A 23,228-nucleotide genomic window follows, 5' to 3' on the forward strand; every position below is an offset into this window, starting at 1 on the left:
TATGCCCCAGAGTAAAGATTAACACTGTACTTAGAAAGAACTCATCTGCTATGAATCAGCCCTAGTTCAATCCTGTTCCATCATTGCTTGAAAAAAATGTTGATAACTGTAGTTAAGAGTACAAGAAAATCTTTTAGAGGATACACTGATTCCATCCTCAATTTTACCACAAATAGTACTGATACAAATTTTAAAATACACAGAAAAAACTAACCTCATTTGAACAAGATTATAATTCAAAATTGGCATACAGGCAAAATTTCTGAGCATCTTTAGGAATAAATACTCCTACCCAGAACACATTAATGGCTTCAAATAAACAACATCAAAAGAGCATTGTTCTAATCGAAGCAATGCATTATGGGTAAATGTTTATATGCTTCTGATAATCATCATACAAAAAGTCCTGACTAGACTATTCTTTCTGACATTTTAATTTAAAAATAATAATAAAATTCACTAGAATTCTTGGAAAGATAAGGAGAAAGATTATTTTACTATGCCTCTATAAAATATATTTCTGGCTGTTAGAGATGGGCCATTGTAAAGGGATGGGAAGAAAAAAGCCTTGACATTGAAGAAGAAAGATCCATTATATCAATCAATGTATTCAATAAAGGTGTAATAAAGATCTTTTATGTGCCAAGCACTGAGGATATAAACAAAAATAAAGAAACAGCTCCTGTTCTCAAGAAGCTTACATTCTAGAGGAGGGGATAAAAATATGACACTCTGTATAATATAAGGGGGCAGGAAGAAGTAAGGAAAATTCTTCTAAGAAAATTTTTAAAAAGGCAAAAGTATTAACAACTAAGAGAATTGGACAAAGCTTCATAGAGCAAATGACATCCAAGCTGTGAAATAAAACCGGAAAGATAGACTAAAATCAAATTATGGAGGGTCTTAAATGACATGTCCTAAATGTCTTAATTTTATTGGAGTGACATTAAGAAGGCTCTGGAGTTATGTTGTTTCTATTATTGTTGTTATTGTCATTTTTTAAATTGAGTGATAAGTGTAGTCAGATTTGTAGAATTTTTAGGAAGATTATTTTGTTAGATGGATGGATGGATTGGAGAGAAGTAGGAGTCAGGGAAAACAAATGGATGATTATAATAGTTAAGCGGACTAATGAAATTTCCTTTTATTCCTGCTGTGATTTTTTTGACCAGCTAAAAACTTGTTTCCTATTAATGGTAACCTCACCTGATCAAAACCTGATACATGGAATAATCATGTTAAGGATAGTTTCTCTTAGTTGAAAAAAATATTGAGTTGATCAAACACTTTCTGACTGATGATGAAAACACCAAAGGACAAAGCCTTGTTGTGTTTAATTCTAGAGTAAATTTTAAAGTCTCTTTTAAAAATCTGGGCTTCTCTAACCTTAGGCTGCAAAGCAGCAAGTTACTCACAGGCCCAGGCCCAATATATAGAAGTTGTAACATGTTCTGTTGTTTGTTTGTTTGTTTGTTTTTCACAAGTAAAACTACTCACTCCTTTTAGGTAGGCGCTCCCAGGGTTCAGTGTATTTGCTCCAGACTTCATACAAATTGCTGATGACTTTTAGCCCTACTGTTTACAGCTTAAAACTCCCAAACTCAAGCAATCCACTAACCTCAGCCTAACCCACAGCAGGAGTTAGAGGCCCGGTCACTCTAAATGTATTCTTTCAAGAGTAATGAAGGTCATTTACAAAAGTGAGAGTAAATAAGCATTTGTCTTTTATGAATCTTTAACCTATACCTGTGGTTTGGTTCATGGCCCTAGTTTTGTTTCTTGTCTAAACTTCACAACCCTGCACACGGATGTGCCTTGAGAACTAAGGGTAAATATTAGCCAAGTTGTTAAAATTCCCAAGAGAAAGTAAACTGTAAGAAACTTCCCTTTTCTGCTGCTGTTGGCTATTTCCTCCTACCCCAAACAGCTGCTATTTAATTCAACCTCCATTGTTTTCTTTGAACAGTCTCATAATCCGATAGGAAGAAATTTCTACAAAGAAAAGCATTGAAACAGGATTTCTCTCTCTTTGGAAAAGACTTCTTGCAAGTAAACCAAAGCTACCAAGTAGTCAGAATTAACCCATGGCATTATTTCAGCCCTACTCTTTAAGAGTTAGCTCTCAAAAACAACTAAAGAAAAGAATCACTCATGTTTCAAAACCGAGGGCCTGCTACTAGATTCAGAAACTTTCTGTAACTGGATCTTCCACTGAGATATGTTTGATCTAATGTCAAAATACAAATGAGAACTTTCAGTAGAAAAGATCTTAATCAAAATTCAAAGTGGTGAAGAAACAAGTGTTCCTTCAGAATATTGATGTTTTCAAAGCCTTTTTGATGGAGTTAATATTAAAAAAAAAAAAAAAAAACAGAGTAAATGAGAGTAGATCAGTTCTGTTTGGAAAATTTTTTTTAAAAAGAAATAGAAAGGACAGCAAAAGAAATTCATTAGTGTAGGAGAAGGGAGGGTAAATTTACTATTTCTCATCATTAGAGTATTATTTGTCCTTTGTTCTCAAAAAAGACCAATGACAAACATCAGGAAGGTGACGTCTTGAATTACAAGTGAATTAGATTTAAGTGACGGAGGGCTGTGCAAAGTCTTCAGCTTTGCTCTCTCCTGTGGAGCCATCTGGGTCTGGTGGCAAGATACATTTCTGGACTACTGCTGAACTTGAGGAGAAGAGAATACAAGCATACCTAAATCAAGATATATATTAAATTCAACAGGAAACAAGCAAGGAGAGGGAAGGGCAGAGGAATGGGTTTTAAGACAGAAATTAATAAGGGAGAGTTAATAGCCCCTAGCAAGACAAGCTTCCAGATCCTAAAAGCAAACTTAAAAGAAGCAAATAAAGAAAGCTCAAAAGAACAAGAATGTGTAGACTGGCCCATCCATTGGGGATTGGACCAGCTAAACAATTATGATATGTGACTTTAATAGAATGTTTTTGTGATTTAAGAAATGAGACTATTTTGAAGTAGACTGAAGTGAGCAGAGCCAGGAGGACAATTTATAACAATGATAACATTGAAAAGAAAAACAACTTCGTCTTAAGAATGCTGATTAATGCAATGACTCCAGAACTCATATGATGGAGCATATTATTCTTCTCCTGACAGAGAGGTGATGGGCTCAAGATGCAAAAAGAAACAAACATTTTTTTGGACATGACTATTGTGTGAATTTCTTTTGCTTGATTATGTTTTTTTGTTATGAAGGATTTTTTTCCTTTCATTTTTTAAAGAGAAGTTAGCAATAGTAATGCCAAAAAAAGAAACTAATGAAATGATTTTTGTTTATTTGTTTGCTTGCTTCTTTATGAATCGAAAAAAAAATAGAAGAATTCTCAAATGGGCAAGAAAGTTTTGAAAATAACATAGAATTATTATATAATTTTTCAAGGCAAGTAATATGCAAAGGAAAAAAAAGAATTTAAAGATTTAGTATGTGTTGAAGATATTCTTTCAATATACTAGAGTTCACCCAAATGTGGTAATGGTATGTAGAATAAACTCTTGAAGCAGAAAATTTCCAGTTGTGCTCAACAAGTTATATTGTTTTTGCTTTTCTTCCCTTTCATATATTTCTAAAACATATGTTAACTTTTAAAATATTTATATCAGTTTACTAGACCCAACTAGATGCCAAAATATTCCTTTTTGCTCTCTCTTTTATTTATATCAGAGAACCCCACTGTGGTTCTTTACTGATGGATGTGGTCCTTGCTCCTGATTGTTCCCCTTGACCATGGGGTAGAGAGGCAGGATTGCACCATACAGAATTAGTAAAATGAAGGGGCTAGACTAAGTGGCCTCTATGGTCTTTTTCAGATCTAAATCTTGGGTAAGTAGGTGGGGTTGGCAGAGAATGCTTGAAGTACTGATAAAATTATAATAATCCCTGAGACAAGCAGGGAAAGGCACTGATGGGGGGTCAGTTCAGCCTTACAGTTCCACACTTATGGAAATCTTGAGAAATCCCAGTTTACTTTGTATCCAATCGGAAAATCAAATTATGATATCAATCCCTCAATTTCCCCTATAAATTTACCCATGGTATATGCCATTTTTGCTGATCCCTTTTGGGTTAGCTTGTCAAGGCATTTTGACTGCAAGTGTTTTCCCTCTCAGCCTCTCTCCCATGTTTCATGGTATCTTTCTCCTTGTTATAGGTAAATAACCCTTTTAAGGATGCCAAATTCCTCTACATATTTAGTCTGCCAGTTAATAGCATATTCCCTTTCTCCTGGTTCCATCGGGAAACTTGTTTTTTCCATTGTTGTTTCCATTGTTAAAACCCCTTTCCTTGCTATCTGTATGCTCTCCCAAATCTAATTCATATTTACCATTCTTTTGTAACCTCTTCTCATAAATAAAAGTACCTTTTGGCAATGAGAAAGTCATTGTGAATTCTTCACATGGCCTAACTCCATCCCATTTGGATTTCAATCTCAACATCCACCTCATCAACTCTATGACTTGTGGAGGGACTGGTTCAGGCAGTTGTGAATCATCAGGGTTGGTTCAGAATACCTTCAGAGCTTGTGCTTAACCTATTCATAGAATTCCAGAGAAAGCTTCACATCGACTAAAGAGTCTCAGCAGAGTGAAGAGCAGAACTGGGTACCAAGAAAGAAAAAGCCTATGTATATACGCACAACTCCTTATAGATGCTGTTGTGACCTAGAAAGAATGGAGCCACTTTTCAGGTCTTTTAGATAGAAGATAATTTCCTGGCTGAATCTCTGGAGAGTTTTAAGTACCTAGCCTCCTAGACAAATAAATACCTATTGTCTTGCCAGGGCAAAGATTGGGTGATTTTTTTTTTTGATAATAGCCTTTTATTTTCAAAACACATACAAAGATAGTTTTCTACATTCATCCTTGCAAAAGCTTGTGTTCCAAATTTTTCTCTCTCCCTTCCCTCCCCTAAACAGCAAATAATCCAATATAGGTTAATCATGTACAATTCTTCTGAACAGTTCCACAATTATGCTGCACAAGAAAAATCAGATCAAAAGGGAAAAAATGATAAAGGGGGGAAAACAAGCAAACAGCAACAAAAAAGGTGAAAATACTATGTTGTAATCCATATTCAGTCCCGATAGTCCTCTTTCTGGATGCAGATGACTCTCTCCATCACAAGTCTATTGGAATTGACCTGAATTACCTCATTGTTGATCATCATATAACCTTGCTGTTGCTGTGTACATGATCTCCTGGTCCTGCTCATTTCACTTATTCATGTAAGTCTCTCCAGGTCTCTCTGAAATCATCCTGCTCATCATTTCCTACAGAACAATAATACTCCATAACATTCATACACCATAACTTGTTCAGCCATTCTCCAACTGATGGGCATCCATTCAGTTTCCAGTTTCTGTTTCCATTATAAAAAGGGCTTTCACAAAGATTTTTGTACATGTGAGTCCTTTTCCCTTTTTTATAATCTCTGGGATCTAGATGTTCTCAAGCTAAAGTTAAGTAAAGCTTTTGTTAACTATTGAATAACCTGCAAATACCTCATTTTGTTCCAGATCAGACTTAAATTTCTGAGGAAGGCACATCCCAGAGCACCAATTAAATGATTCTCTGATTATAAACATCAGGTGAAACATAAAATAAAGACAAAATACTTTGTCAAAAGTGCCATCCTTAAAAAATTCAACAGACTTTTCTAACCTTTTAAGCTATGAAATTCTCTTTCTCCTTACTTTCCCACTCCACTTATCCTATTCTCCCTATCCGTGTCCTGCTAAGACAAGGTCACTTTGTCTAGGAGTCTAGTTAGATAACCTATTCAGGGACTCAGTCAAGAAATCATCTTTCTTTATATAGAAAGCCTAGTATATGGTTCTATCTTCTCAGCATCTATGGGGAAGCTGTGTGTAGGCACAGGTGTTTTCTTCCTAGTAATCTGTATATACATTATACCTATATGTATATACTTATGTGTATATATATTATTTTTCTCCATTAACACACAAGTTTTTTTAAAGAAAGGACTTTTTGTGCATTTCTTTTTACCTCTAGCATATAGCAGAGTGTCTGGTAATATAGTAAGTGTAATGTTCTGATTGTCTCTCAATTATAATCCTTGTAATCCTAACAAGTAAGCACTTAATAGTGCTTGCTGATTATTAATAGGGATTGAATCATTCTTGAATATCAGTCTATCACAAAGTCTGATAACTACTAAGTACTTAATAAATAATAAATAATAGGTTGCTTCCCTACTGTGATGGAGAAGTGATCCAGGAAAGAGTCCAATTTAAAGAAGGATTTCCTGTGCATGATAATGGTCCTCCATAACCTTCTATGCCCATATAATATGTTCTGACTGCATTAAGCCCTGCCACATACTTTTTGGAGCTGTCTAGAAGAGAGTTGTAGTTACTCAAAGGAGTTTGGCTTTATCATCCAAATAGGGAAGACTGAGTACATAGTGTCTATTGCCCAGATGACAATATGTGTTCAGACATATCTTCTGACATGGGGCAATTAATATTTAATTAATATTATTTTATAAAAAGCAATTAAGTGACCAAGTAGATAGAATACCAGACCTGGAATGAGGAAGACTTGAGTTCAAATGTATCCTTAGGCAATTATTAGCTATGTGAACCTGGCAAATCACTTAACCCTGTTTGTCTCAGTTTCCATGTGAGTAAAATGAGCTGGAGAAGAAAATAGCAAACCATTCCATTATCTTTACTTAAAAAAAATCAGTGGGGTCACAAAGAGTCAGACATGACTGACTGAATGACAATGTATATTTGGAACAGACAATAGAGATAGACAAGTTAGTTCCAGAGTTGATTAAGAAGAGAACAATTTGAATTGCCTTCAGAAACTTGTATAGCTTCTTTAATAACCCCAAGAGTCCATGAAAGCAAAGACCCATTTTGTAATGCCAACATTATACTAGGGTTGTTATTTAGTGGTAAGATAAGGAATACAAGAGTCTCTAATGAATTAAAAATTAATATAACATAGAAAGCATTGGGAAGGAACATAATTTGCAAGTTACAAATGCAACCAATAAAAAACCCCTAAAGAACAGCAGTAAAATATATCATTAAGGAATTAATTATTTGATAGAGAAGATAAATTATGCATGAGGTAAGGATATAAGGGTGATAGGTAGACAGGTGGACCAATGTTCCACTACTAGAGTCCAAGGCTAGCCAAGAAGATCAAATAAAGGAAAAAGACCCATATTATGGCAGCATTTTTGTGGTGACAGAATTGGAAATTGAGAAGAAACCCATTAATTAATGAGTGGCAAACAAGTTGTGGTACAGAAGTAAAGGAATATTATGATGCTGTGAGAAATTATGAAGATGATGATTTCAGAAAAGCCTGGGAAGACCTATTTGAACTGGTAAAAAGTGAAGTGAACAGAACCAGAAAAACCATCTACATAGTAATAACAATATTGTAAAGATAGTCAACTCTGAAAGAAATAGTAATTGATCAATACAAAGACCTATCTCAATTCCAAAAAATTTATAATGAAACATACTATGTACCTCAGGATTTAAGAGTACAGATTAAAGTATTTTTTCCCTTTGTTTCTTTTCTTTTTTTTTCTCTTTTTCTTTCTTTCTTACTTTTTTCTTCCTTCTTTCTGTCTTTTCTTCCTTCTTTCTTTCTTTTCTTCCTTTCTTTCTTTTCTTCGTTCATTTGTTTCCTCCCATCCTTCTTTCCTTTTGTCTTTCTTTCTTTCTTTCTTTCTTTCTTTCTTTCTTTCTTTCTTTCTTTCTTTCTTTCTTTTTTTCTCTTTCTTTGTTTCTTTCTTTTTCTCTTCTTTCTTTCTTTCTTTCTTTCTTTCTTTCTTTCTTTCTTTCTTTCTTTCTTTCTTTCTTTCCTTTTCTTTGGAACAGGGCTAATGCAGAAATTTGTTTTGCATGACTATATATGTTTACAAAAGATTTTGTTTTTCTTATCTTCTCATTGGGTGGAAGAAGGGGTAGGGAGATGAGAGAATTTGTATCTAAAAAGAAACCTCTGTTTTTTTAAATATGTGTGTAATATGTTTAATTTTAAAAATTAATGTATTTTAAACACATTAAACATGTGTTTAAAAACAGAGGTGTTTTAAATATGTGTGTAATGTGTTTAAAATAAAATGTGTAACAAGGTAGGTGCAAGAAAAATGCTATTTCAGGTCATAATGGGAGAAAGTCTTATTGACTGATGGACAAAGAGGAGAATTATTGAGGAGAAGCATACAAAATTATATTTTTCTTTCCTGTTCAATCTTTCTCTCTTTGTGACCTTTCCTTCAGACACAAACATGATCAGTTCTCTTAAAATGAAAGAAAGAAAGAAGGAACAAAAGAAAGGAAGGGAGGAAGCAAAGAAGAAAGGAAAGAAAGAAGGGGAAAAGGAAGGAAGGAAGAAGAAAAGAAGGAAGTAAGGAAGAAGGAAAGAAGGAAGGAAAGGAAGGAAAGAAGGAAGGAGGGAAGGAAAGAGGGAAAGAAAGAAAGGAAACTGCTATCCCTTAACTTATGTTCCACTCCACATCTTTTCCCATCACTGCTAATGCAGTATAGAAACAATTCATAGTCCACATTTACAATCTCCATTCAGAATCTATTCACACTTCAATGCCCTATAATCTGGCTTCCATCTCCATGATTTTACTGAAGAAGCTTTTCAAGGTCATAATAACTTATTACTAAACCCGAAAGCTATTTGTAAAACGTCTGTAGTACTTCTTGGTACTACTGCAGCATTTAGCATTTCTGGCCACTTTCTTCTTCCTTTCTATACTCTTTTTCCTTGTATTCTCTGATACCACACACTCATGGGTTTCCTCCTACCCCTTAGATCATTCTTATTCTCCATGCTCCTCATTCATTCTCTGCCCCCTCCCTTATAAAAGAAGAGATCCCTTAGGCCGAGCGAATATAATAAAGATGACAATACTCCCCAAACTAATCTATTTATTTAGTGCTATACCAATCAGACTCCCAAGAAACTATTTTAATGACCTAGAAAAAATAACAACAAAATTCATATGGAAGAATAAAAGGTCAAGAATTGCAAGGGAACTAATGAAAAAAAAACTCAGAGGAAGGTGGTCTAAGTGTACCTGATCTAAAGCTATATTATATAGCAGCAGTCACCAAAACCATTTGGTATTGGCTACGAAATAGACCGGTAGATCAGTGGAACAGATTAGATACAAAGGACAAAAAAGGGTACATCTATAGCAATCTAATCTTTGACAAACCCAAAGATTCCAACATTAGGGATAAAAATTCATTATTCGGAAAAAACTGTTGGGAAAACTGGAAATTAGTATGGCAGAAATTAGATATGGATCCACACTTAACACCATATACCAAGATAAGATCAAAATGGGTCCATGATTTAGGCATAAAGAGGGAGATAATAAATAGATTAGAGGAACAGAGGATAATCTACCTCTCAGACTTGTGGAGGAGGAAGGAATTTATGACCAGAGGAGAACTAGAGATCATTATTGATCACAAAATAGAAGATTTTGATTACATCAAACTAAAAAGTTTCTGTACAAATAATACTAATGCAAACAAGATTAGAAGGGAAGTAACAAATTGGGAAAATATTTTTAAAAACAAAGGTTCTGACAAAGGTCTCATTTCCAAAATATATAGAGAACTGACCATAATTTATAAGAAACTGAACCATTCTCCAATTGATAAATGGTCAAAGGATATGAACAGACAATTCTCAGAGGAAGAAATTGAAACTATATCCACTCACATGAAAGAGTGTTCCAAATCACTACTGATCAGAGAAATGCAAATTAAGACCACTCTGAGATACCACTACACACCTGTCAGATTGGCTAAGATGACAGGAACAAATAATGACAAATGTTGGAGGGGATGTGGGGAAACTGGGACACTGATACATTGTTGGTGGAGTTGTGAAAGAATCCAGCCATTCTGGAGAGCAATCTGGAATTATGCCCAAAAAGTTATCAAACTGTGCATACCCTTTGACCCAGCAGCGCTACTACTGGGATTATATCCCAAAGAAATACTAAAGAGCGGAAAGACTCATATATGTGCCAAAATGTTTGTGGCAGCTCTTTTTGTTGTAGCTAGAAACTGGAAGATGAATGGATGTCCATCAGTTGGAGAATGGTTGGGTAAATTGTGGTATATGAAGGTTATGGAATATTATTGCTCGGTAAGAAATGACCAGCAGGAGGAATATAGAGAGGCCTGGAGAGACTTAAATCAACTGATGCTGAGTGAAATGAGCAAAACGAGAAGATCACTGTACACTTCAACAACAATACTGTATGGGGATGTATTCTGATGGAAGTGGAAATCTTCAACATAAAGAAGATCCAACTCACTTCCAGTTGATCAATGATGGACAGGGGTAGCTGCACCCAGAGAAGAAACACTGGGAGGGGAATGAAAATTGTTAGCACTAATATCTGTCTGCCCAGGTTGCATGTACCTTCGGATTCTAATGTTTATTGTGCAACAAGAAAATGATATTCGCACACATGTATTGTACCTAGACTATATTGTAACACATGTAAAATGTATGGTATTGCCTGTCGTCGGGGGGAGGGAATAGAGGGAGGGGGGGTAATTTGGAAAAATGAATACAAGGGATAATATTATAAAATATATATATATATAATAAAAAAAAAAAAAGAAGAGATCCCTAAAGGTTCTCTTCTTGACTTCCTCATTCCTCTCTTTTATTGATCTCATCTACTTTCATAGTTTCAATTTTCACTTCTATACAGATAACTTCCAAACCCAACCCTTACATTGTTTCTAGACTAATGTTTTAAATTGTACTTGTATTGCAAAGAAACCTATGTTGTCAGGAAAGGTAGTGAGAGAATTGGATAAGGCTTGTTTGTAGGAAAGTCATATAACTCTAGGGAATATGGTTACCTGGGTGACATTTTCTTCAGTGTCTGGGTTTATATTCCCATGGGTCTGGATAGAGTCTCATGCAATGGACTAGTTGCTGAAAATCTTAAAATACTGCTTTGATGATACCATCAAATATCTTCTAAATCCTTTCTTTTTCTCTAATGGGTGTCTATACCAAAGGCCAAATACACTCATTCTCTCTTTAGCACATTCACTATAACCACATTTTTCACTTAAACAACTGAAAACAGTTTTTAACTTTCTGCTTTCAGGTTATTTCTTTAGTAATCTATATTTCATATCAATGCTTGACTAAACTCCAGATCACATTATCACACTAGATAGCATAGTACTAGTTTAGGAGCCAGGAAGATCTGAGTTCAAATTCTGACTCAGACATTTACTAATTACTTCATCCTAAGTCACTTAATGTCTCTCAGCCACAGTTTCCTCATCTATAAAAGAAGGATAATAATAGTTCCTACTATCCAGAATTGGTGTGAAGATCGCAAGAGATAACATACTAAAGTACCCTGAAGACTTTAAACATGCTATAAAAATGCTAGTTATTATTATTCAAAAATTTCAGTGATTCCTTACTGCCTATTGAATAATTTACAATTCAATGTTTTCATTCAAGGTTCTTATCACTTGACTTCAAATTACCTTTCTAACCTTATTTCCTACTATTCCCTTTTATGTATTCTGTATTCCAGCCAAACTGTAGGATTTTCCATTACCTATTTTTGACCTGCCCAGTTCTATTTGTGTGCTTTGTTTAAAACTCTCCCTAGATTATTGCAATAACCTCCTAATTGTTTCCACATCCTCACCCACCTGTCCAAAGCTGAAAGTTGATCTCTCTGAGTCAAGCTTTAAGAGGATGAGTAGACCTTCAACTGGAGGTAGGGGTTGATGAATTTAAAGAATGTTCTTAGATTCCTTTACTGGTAATATCCTCTGGAAAAGTCACCTTTGAATATACTAAATATGGAGGAAGCAGTGCCTTGGGGCCCAGGTTACTGACCCCCTATTTATAATCACTGTCATAGTGACATGACATACAGATGACATAGAGGACCTGGTGACAGGGACTCTAACAAGAGCAAAGAAAGAAAAAACAATTATTTCTAACACTTAAATCATAAGCTACATAAGCTATCTTCTCTCATGATGCTAGTGGAATTTTTTTTTTAATAAATAGTCTTATCTTGTGATGTTGTTCAATCTGACTCTTCTTGATCCCATGGACATCTACTTAGGGTTTTCTTGGCAAAGATATTGGAGTGGTTTGCTATTTCTTTCTCCAATGTGTCCTCGTTTTACAGATGAGAAACTGGAGTAGTGATTAAATGATTTGCCCAAGTTAGGAAGTGTCTTAGGTCAGATTTTACTGACTCCAGGCCCAGTGTCACCGAGCTATCTAGTCTTAGTTTCCCCTGATTATCCAAGAGGCAGTACTTGGGTCAGGATACTCAGAAACAGAGGGCTAGGCTCGGAATTTGGTAATCTATGATTATGAACAAGTTTCTGAAGTTCTTAGAGCTTCTGCTCCTTCATCTATAAAATAAGGATACCAGTCCTGAGGAGATAATGAATTTAAGGTGTTTTGCAAATTTTAAAACACTATATACATGTCAGCTATTACTATTTTGCATTTTCAACAATTTTTTTAAATAATTGGGAAGTTTCTATTTGTCTAATTAGTCATCTGTCATCTTTTTTACAGAAAAAATATGGATTTCCTCTTCTCTCCTCATTCTGTTCTATCCTGAATTCTTTCCTCTTCTTTGTCCACTCTCTCTTGATGATCTCACTTCCCATAGATTTAATGCTGAACTTTTAAAAATGTCCTCTATACTACCTATCCATTCCTCATCTCTCTCCTGAGTTCTTTCATACTTGAATCTCCAGTTGCCTTAAGGACATTTCCATCTTAGTATCCCAAAGGTATCTCAAACTTTTTTTAAAGTCCAGAAGAAAACCTTATTATCTTTCCCACTAAACTCACTCCTTCCTACCTTCCATATTCTCCACTAAGGGCATCATCCTTCCAAAAACCCAATTTATAATCTTAGAGACATTCTTGATTTTTCACTCCACTACTACAAAGTCCATATCAATAATTTGCTAAGTCTTAATTGTGGAATCCTTGATATCTCTCACATCTGTTCCCTTTCTCCTACCTAGATCACAACTTCCTAGTACCTCATCACTTCTTTCCAGAGCTATTATAGTAGCTTACCAACTGATCTCCATTTATCCAGTTTTTTTCATATCTTATCCATCCTCCACATAGTTGTTAAATTGATATTCTTAAAATTCAGTTTTGACTATGTCACTCCACTGTCTAAGAAATTTCAGAGATTACTTATTACCTATAGGATAAAATATAAGCTCCTTAGGTATGTAAAGCTCTTCACAATATGACTCCAGTCTATTTTTCTGGCTAATGATACCTTATTCTTCTATACATAGCCAAACTGACTTACTTGTTACTCCCTTTATGCAATATTCCATCTTCTACCACCCCGCCTTTCCATAGGCTGTCCCCCATAATTTGTAATGTTTTTCCCATTCACTTCTGCCTCTTGAAACCATTAATTTTCCTTCAAGATTTAGGTCAAGCGCTGTTTCTTCAAGAGATCTTTCTTGATTTCCCTAGTTGTTAGTGACCCTAACAAATCCCTTTGTGATATATAGATATAGATATAGATATAGATATAGATATAGATATACATATACATATACATATACATATACATATACATATACATATACATATACATATACATATATATATATATACTTTTATATAATACATATATACATGCATCTTTTTTTTGGTCAAGACAATAGGGATTAAGTGATTTGCCTAGGATCACACAGCTAGAAATTGTTAAGTATTTGAGGCCAGATTTGAACTCCAGTCCTCCTGACTTCAGGGCTGGTGTTCTATTTACTGTACCAACTAAGTGCTCTAATATACATATTTAAAGGTAAGGTCTCACTTTTATATTTGTATTTCAGCACCTAGAATCAGGATACATTCTGGGTCCTTAGTAGTAAAAAGCCTAAATGCTGCCTCTATCTTATGGATCCTAGAGCCCTATATAAAAAAAGGAAAGCTGAGGAGGGCCAAATTCTTCAAAGCATCATTCATGATGGTCAGTCTTCTAGGCCAACAAGGAAGAGTTTGTGAAATGTGGGAGGAATGAGAAATAAAGGAAAGACTTCTTGGCTTATAGATCAAGAAAGAATAAGACTGTTGTTTCTATTTATGTGTTCTCTCACGCAAGGAAGTTCATCAGCAATAGAGGTGAGATGAGCTGACCTGAGAGAAGTACTCTGGCTCACAAATGATTGATTCTTAATAGTTCAGGGGTTGATTATCTAGTTTGGGGGCTTTACTTTTTATTTTTAATTTTGTTACAGCTTTTTAGCTAGGACATCTTTGCCAAAATTTGTTCAGAAGGGAAAGGAAGTAATATTTAGACCAGGGAGTTTGATTTTATATTTGAAGCTATTGTATTTTTAGTTTTCTAGAGGAAGGAAAAAGAAAATGTTCTTTCTATCTCTTGCTGATACCTAGTTATACATAACTTCTGTTGGGTCTGTAAATGTAGTTATACTAATTTATGATATGAACCATAATAAATTACTTTAGCACTTTTAGAGTTACAAAGTATTTTCTTCCCAACATGCAGTTGCATCCTACCTTTAAGTAAGTAGTACAACTGGATCATAGGGTTTAAATTCTTCTAAATTCTTAGAAAGTATCTTGCCAACCCCTTATTTTATAGATGAGGACCTGGAGGCTCAGAAAGGTTTAATAGGAAGAAAACACATTGTCATCTATTTCCCATAGTTGGTGATTGATAATCCGTCAATAAAACATTTATTAGCACCTACTATGTGTCAGATATTGTGCAAAGTGTTAGGGATGCAAAGAAAGAATGAAAATTCAAACTTTTGTTTCCTCCCTTTATAATCAACATGCTTTCTACTGCCTGCTATAGAATATTGCCTTTTCCCAAATATTTAAAAACTGCCCACGATATATGACTAATATTGTACTAGGTGCTGTATCCAAAACACAGTTTAGAGATGGAGAAGCTCTGATTTTCTAAATCTAGTTAATTTTTTCCTCCTACCTGTAGTGACACTACAATAAAACCAATAGTTGACATAGCTTCCTTATGACCTCAGTATAAATACCATTACAGGAAACCTCATGAAATCAAAGGCATTACTGGCTTTTCCCTCAGGTTTGACACATGTTTTCAATGTGTGGCCAGCACAGAAAAAGGCTCATCTGAATCAATACTGAATCTATCTTTGACCATTATTTTTTTCCGTGTTTTGGCCAAGTAAATTTCATTTATCTTAATTAATTGTTAGATGGGCTACAGGATTACTAGTTTATTTGAATCCCCAACCTGGAACACCAGGCAGATCTGAGTCAGGACTGATCTACAACATTTGGTGATCAGAATTATCTCTGAAATAGAGAAAAGAATGCAATGAAGGTGCACTAAGAGCCCTGCATCCTGTAGCTATTCTGGGTCTGCTGAACCATTTGAAAATGCTGATCATATACTCTTGAGATATTTCCTGTTGAGCTGGATAGAATGAGATATGAATATGTTCTACACTTAAGGAAATAGAACTTGAAGATAAATGCTGTAAACTCTTATTTGTTGAATTTGTATAATTTTACATTGAGGAGGATAAGAGATATCTCTAAATCTACCAAAAGACAAGCCCTGCCTAGAAATTATCATTTGAGTACTGTCTAAGCTATGGTGAATGAACTGTTTGGGATTTTTTATATGGCATTTGAGAGGACACTGGTAACTGTGGCATGTGGACCTTTTGAGGAGTTTGATGTAAGGGACTGAGTGAGACACTAGAAAGGATTTGGAAAATGTGCCAAAAGAACCCCTTCCTCCAGTTAATTTAGTAAGGATAAAATGGGCATGGGAGGAGAGAAGGGTAAAGTAGGGGGCTACAGCCATTTAAAATGAGAGACATCTTCTGTTTTATTCCAGTGAATCATAATTCTTTTTCTCCCTGGTACTTCCAGTGAGAGGAAATATTGAGGCCTTGAGAGTTAGCCCCATGACTGGTCCAGGGTGGCCTCCTGGACCACTGACAGAAATGCAAATATTCACAGATGGCATCTAGAGCACATGCGTTGCCACCTTTTTTGCTTTCTGGCATCTCCAGAACATGAGTGAATGATCCTGGTCAGGATATCTCTTGGTCTTGGTAACAGGTTTGTAGTCTAAAGACATCAAGAGTTTGTGGGCTCCCTAGTTAGAGCTAAGTGGTCCCAGAAAGAATTTTCTGCCTTGAAAAAAATTATTACTGACCTTGAGAGAAGTTTAAGCACTTTCTTGGTGGCCAGAATAGCCCAAGTCATATGTAGTCATTCTTGACATCATCAATATGATGGGTCAGTCAGGAGCTGGCACAGGGTAGCACAGCTCTTATCTCCCTAGGCCCTGGCATAGGAGAGTATTTGGCTTTGGCAGAGGGTGGGAAACTTGTTCAAATCCCTGGAGAGTTGAGCATCACTTAGTCCCTGGGTTATCAATCCAATGAAGTGCTCAGGCCCCATCAAAAAAGAAAAATAGCAATACCCATGCTTTGTAATGGGGGTCATCACTTGGATCTAACACAGTAGGCAGCATAACAGATCCCAATAACAACTGGTAGAAACATGGATATCAGCTGCATGTCAGCAAAGTGGGCCTATCATTCCAGCCCCTCAATAGAATAGACCCATAGGAAAAGCTCACATTTCTCAGGTCCCAGTGGAGAAGGCAGCTTCAACATCCATAGTTTTTAGCATGGGGGCCAGTGGTTGGCTACAGCATAGAGGGTAACGTTATGGGTCTTAGCAAAAATGGGGGAGTGAGATGAGCACCCAAAAGAGAAGAAAAGTTAGCAATGCAAGACCTGGTGAGAGTAAGCAGTGGTGTGGGAGGCAGCAGAACGGGGAGCAATAAGGTCCAGTGAAGTGGACACAGAAATGTGCAGCAATGTAGGTGGGGTCATTGGAACCGCTTGTTTACTTAATCTGGAATTTGTACCTGGATGCTGTACCCAGAGGACAAAAAACAAAGGGTTTGTCGACTGAGGAGTAGAGTTGTTGGGAGATATCTAGCTTTCTGGCAAAAAATCTAATCCTTGTGGGGGAAAGGGAGGCACAAAGATTTAGTATCATTGAAGGCAGGGGATTCCAGTAAGAGGGACATTCTGACTGGTCAGAGTGGAAATATGGAGTGGGGGTAGTACAAGGTGAGTTTTAGCAATGTGTCTGCCCCGGGACAGGCCACACATATGAAGATCATGGTCTCCTAGCTATGTTACCACAGATGTCCTTGTAGTAACTGCCCCTATGGGGGGAATTATACTGATTATAGATGTACAGGGAGCTATCAGTTGGGAAGAATGGCTAGACTAACTTGCCTACTTATTGCTGAAGGTAGAGTTGTTTCTGTGGTCCTGTAAGACTGGAGCCTCTTCACTTTCATTTCCCCCTCCCCTTTTCCTCAGTAGCCCCTACTCTACATATCAGGTGCTTGTTCCTGTTCTTTTAATCTTTTTTAATCTTAGCTTTAATCACATTTTATAATTCATAAGTACTTTATTGAATTTTAGAGTTAATCCTAAATTATTTAACTGCCTTAGCATAGGTCCAGACTAAAATAGCCAAAAATGGCATTTATGCTATGATTCTGATGCCTTGTACTGCTCTAGTACCTTAAAGTTAGGATAGCCACAGTAAATTGTAAAGCTTTGGACCCTTCCCATGGGTCAAGTTATTAAGATCAAGTCATTACAAAGGAGGGAAATTAAGCTGAGATTTCTGATCTTTGTTCTCCACATTTTGTCACTTTAGGGGATTGATATACTGCCTATTGTATTTTCTGTTACTTTTCTCTTCTTTTCTTTTCTTGTGCTCCCTATGAAACTTCCCAATCCTGAGGTCAGTTTAAGTGGTGGAATGTTTGCGAGGAGATGTTTAAAACCTTCCCACCAAGAAGTGAGATGAGGCGAATAACAAATGTACTATCCTTGATTCAACATTGGTTCAGGGATATAAGGCTCAGGTCTTCCTTTAACATAGCTTCTTCATGGCCTAAGCACAAAAACAAGAGTGGGAATCAGGAAACCACTGCATCTTCCCTTAAGCTTTACACATACTTTTGACTGGCATGCCACCATGGTCAACACAAAGACAAATTGCACTCATCCCTGCTTAGTATCTTTCCATTCTGTGGCTAAATAAACTTTCCTTTATTAAATGTTGGATGGTCTACAAAAGTCATTTCATTCCTATTCCAAACTTGAAGCTTAATCAGAGCTGGCTTTCAAAAAAATATACAACAACAATACAACAAAAACAACTATTACTACTCCAACCACCATTACTACTGCTGCTGCTGCTGCTATTAAAATTACACCAATGACCATTTATACAATAATACAAATTATACAAATATAATCTATAAAATCATACAATTTTAAAGTTTGACAAGCCTATAAATAATATACTATCTTGTTGAAGTCCATGTTGAGTAAGAGAATGAGGAGAGGGTAGAGCAAAGGAGAGAATAAGACCCAGATTATTGCTGAACTATTACCATAGAATTTTAATAACACTGAGAGCTGCACTTGACATATTGTCAATCTAGCATACAAGTGCTTCTTTAGATCTCAGTTCTACCTTAAAATTGAAAATTCATTTGACCTTTAAAAAAAAAAACAACTCAAATTTATATATATATATATATATGGTTCTCTTGGTCATTAGGAAACCATTATGAAATTCCCCAAGAAGAATCCCTTCTCATTAAGTTAGCTTTGCATAACAGTCAAGAAAATCCTCAGGGAGAAAAAGTAGCACATAATTAATCCTTTTGATGCTAAAGAAAATTTGACATTTTGAAAATACTTGATGGCTTAAGCTGGTAAGGAAGACAGTGGCACCCAGTGGACAAAAATTTGGCTGCCTGAGACAGGTATTCCATTTCCTATTAAGAAAAAAAAAAAAAAAAAAAAATGAAGAAAGGTCTATTCTTCGTTTTTTTTTTTTTTAAACCAACTCCTACCTTCCCCTTAACTTACTCCCTACCACAAAGGCAAAGTCCCAGCACTTTCATGATTTAAAAGTGGCTATTTGAATAGGAAAGGAGAAGAGAATGCTTCTTTAATTTTCATTAGTCTCTAATGTTTAAAGAATTAGTGAAAGCAAAAATCCAGGATTAATTACTTTGAGTACAGTGTCTATATTTTAATTAACCTCCTTCAATGGTAGCAGTGAAGATTGCCAATTCTATTGAAATAATAAACTTAATTAAAAAGAGTATTTTAAAATGCCAGTAAAATGATTCTAGAGAAATAAGCTCGAGGCAGTATATTTACCTTTTCAAAGTGAATGTTTCAAAGTCAATGTTAATTTTCATTCATGTGGTTTTGAAAATTTTGGAACTGTTAAGAGTGGATTTGGGGGAGAATTAATTGCCTCAATTTTGTGCAATATTAGTTGATACATTTTTTTCTTTTTCAGTAAGACACTGAATGTACTGAATGTCTCCTTCAGAACCTCCTCTCAATTTACACTTTCTAAAGAAAATAGGTAAGACTTTGAATTATTCCTAGGAACTCATTCACTTCTCTTATCCAATCTAATTATGCAAATGTCAATTACTTAGTTGCTGATAAAGAAGGTGTCTACTTTGGTCTTATGCAAATGAATATGGTAAAGACTTTTGTAATAGTTTAAACATCCTTTTTCTTTGGCTAAAAAATATATCCTTTTCTGATCTCCCCTACCCAAACTCTGGGTCATACAACTCAGGAGGAGAGACTAAAGATGTTATCTATAGAATTGTGAAGCACACATCCATCATGTACTAATGATATGTGTCACAGTCTTGCATGGATAAAAGAACTGCAATGTATTTGTCGGTAACTAAAAAGGACCCTGAAAATTCATGCAATACAACTTCAGTGGGTACAGTTTAAGAAAAAAAAAAGACTTAATCTAATGCAGTTGTACTATTTTCCTTAAAGCCATAAATTTTTTTTATTGCTCTTCCTTAGATTCATTGTGATTATGATAACAGTATGTTTTACACACTGTCATATATCCTTTATAATTTATAATCCTATACTTTATAATTTATAAAATTCTTTCATATACATTTTCTCTTTTAACAGTAAAGACTTTAAGGCCAGGATAAATAAATATATACTTTTTAAAAATTAAATTCTACAAAGAATCCTAGAACTTGAAGATAGAAAAGCTCTTAGAGATCATTTTAGTTCAACATATTTTTTTGAGAGATCAATTTTGAGGAAATTGAGAAAATTAATGTTGCACAACATCATATTCAATATATATTGAATGGGACCTGGTAAATATTTCTCAAAAAATCTATGAGATGGAGTGGGTCAGACCCTAGGCCTAAATTTCAGGAAGTCACCAGATCCCTATTCTCAGAGGGCTGTAGGGCAGAAAAGGTCAATCCCTAGGCCTAAACTTCAGGAAGTTATGTGAACCATAGGAAGTAGATAGCATTGCTGACCATTGGGCAATGGTTATTTCCTTTTCAATCCATCCAAAGAACCCAAGTCTTTTGCTAGCTATTCAATTCACTACTTCAGGCTTGCCAGGCCAGACACCATGCTGGGAGATGGGAGCTGAGAGGCTCTTTGTCTGCTCAGCTGGTGTGTGTTTGGACTTCTCCTTGTAAGGACTGAATAAATGCTTCCTGAAGATGTCTGAGTAGTCAGTTTGGGTAAGGAGGTCTAGCACCCCCTCCCACACAATATGAATGTATATATAAATAAATCTGTGCTTAACTGTAGCTTGCTTGCAAGAAGTAGAAGGGCTGAAAAGGGGGGAAAATAAAGTAAAAAATGCATTCCTTTTTTTCATCACTTGACCAGGAAAATTATATGAACGAGTTTCGCACTGATAGCTTGTTGGGGTAGCAGAGGTTTACCTATTGCATCTATACGAATAAAGTCCTCTTTGCTAAGCCACTGAATGCCCAGCATCCTCAGTACCAGTCCACCTTGCCCACCCACCCATCCTTTTAGAGACTAGTTTTTTTTGAAGACCTTGGGAGGCTAAATGACAAATCACCAAAGCTTCTGAAATTAAAGGCTTACCATCAGTCAGAGGACTTTCTGAGCTTGTTTTGTTTTTGACAAAAGAAATAGAAAACTGGTCTAGGAGTGTTTGTCTTTACTTGGTTCCAGATATTTCTTTGAGGTCCAGCCCCAGTACCTCCATTTTGTTTCTCTCAGGCCACACCCACCACAATATAACTGCTGTACAAAATAGCTTTTGTCAGAATAAGGTTTTTTTTCCCTCGTGTTATTTATACTGAATACTGCTTATGTTAACTAACATACAACAAGCTATTTAAGGTTTTGTTGGCCATAAAGATTTTTTCATCTTTTAATGACATAAAAACATTTTTAAAAAGATTGAATCTTCTGGATTCTTCTCTTACTCCTACCTCAACTGCTTTTCAAATACCCTGACTGGGACAGGGGGAAATAAAATGTTAAAGTGGATAAATAGCAATTAACGGTAGAGGATTGCAGGTAGAGAGATGGGATGGAAGGGGAAGGATTTCATCCTCTCTGCTTTTTTTTCTCTCTTTCTGATTTAGCCCAGTTCATAGACTGTGCTCAGATCATCCTGACTGGCATCAGACTGGCTCAACCCCTTTCAGTCTAAGTCTCAGCAACCTCTCTTGATAGTTTCTCTCCTGCTTCTTCTTTTCCCCAGTGCTCCTTTCTCATATGTCTTCCCATTTGGGGTAACTTTTTTCTTCTTCACACAAGCCAAGGTCAGGTTCAGGGAAGCTGCCTAAGTGCAGAATCTGAATAATTGTGCATCCAACAAGTTCATCCTCTCTTCCAAGACTTTTTTTTTACCTCCTCTGTGAATATAGCCAAATGCAGGTCACCCTTTATTGATTTAAATTAGAAATTGTTGATTGCCATTCAATTAGAGAATTAAAATGTTAATGAAATCTAATACCAGTTATGTCCTCCTTTAATGAGAACACTAAAAAAAATTCCCCCAAAATTCAGGACTCAATTTTATCTCACAGAAAAGCTGTGCAGTAAACATGTGTGTGCATGTGTATATACATAGATATACACACAAGCAATACCCCAAATACATAAATACACACATTTTTGTCACTGTGAATCATAATTTCACTGACATAGAAAAACCCCAGTAAAGAAACTCTATCAATAAATCTCACTGGTTCATGGTAAAGATCAAAGGAACTAATGTTGGTAGAGCATCATGTGAAAGTCAACTATTAGTTTTATTTCAGTTTAGAATTGTGATGATCAGGGTGAGGAACTTCCATTAGGCAAATTACTTCTGCCAATGTTATTGTAGTTCACTCATGTCTGACTCTTCAGGATTCCGTTTAGAGTTTTCTTGGCAAAGCTACTGGAGTGATTTGCATTTCCTTCTCCAGCTCAAATTTATGGATGAGGAAACTGAGGAAAACAGGGTTAAGTAATTTACCTAAAGTCACACAGTTTTTAAGTGCTGATATTTCAAAATATACATTCCAGTGACACTTCAAACTCAACATATCTAAAACACCACTCACCTTTCTCCCCAAATCTTCCTCTTCCAAATGTCTGAATAAAAAAAAAAAAAAAAAAAAAAATAGAAGAAACCACCATCCTTCTAATCATCCAGGCTGACAAAGTCAATGTCACACTTAATTTCTCACTCTCCCCCAATCTACATATCCAATTAATTCCCAAATCCTGTTATTTCTAACTTCTATTTACTCACACAGACATTATCCTCCTATCTTATCAGCTCTCACCTGAACTATTGCAAGTTTCTTTTCTCACTTCCTATCTCAAGTTTCTCCTTGCTCCAAAATATCCTCCATACAGTGACCAAAGTGATTTTCCCAAAATATCAGTCTCATTATATACCACCATGTAGCTTCCTATCATCTCCAAGATAGAATGTTCTCTGTGTAACTTAAAGCACTTCATGATCTGGCCCTTTCCCACAGAACTAGTCTTCTTATATTTTATACTCCTGTCATAAACTCAATGATGTTATACTTGCTATCCAGTATTTACTCTTCTTTATTCCATATGGATTACTATCTTCTCTATATGTATTTTTTATTTGCTTACTTATTTACATGTTTCCTCCCCACTTGAATATAAGTTCCTTGAAGGTAGAGGCTGTTTTTGCTTTTCTTTGTAATCTCAGCACTTAGCACAGTGCCATAGTAAA

General features: G+C 35.6%; 1 protein-coding gene across 8 annotated transcripts in view; it reads right to left on the minus strand.

Annotated features, from left to right (window-relative positions):
- Positions 1-23,228, minus strand: part of CCDC192 (coiled-coil domain containing 192) — a 323,587-nt gene that overhangs the window by 234,622 nt on the left and 65,737 nt on the right. The gene's annotated exons all lie outside the window — the stretch shown is intronic.

Source organism: Sminthopsis crassicaudata, chromosome 1 (assembly GCF_048593235.1).
Source record: "Sminthopsis crassicaudata isolate SCR6 chromosome 1, ASM4859323v1, whole genome shotgun sequence".
Classification (NCBI taxonomy): Eukaryota; Metazoa; Chordata; class Mammalia; order Dasyuromorphia; family Dasyuridae; genus Sminthopsis; species Sminthopsis crassicaudata.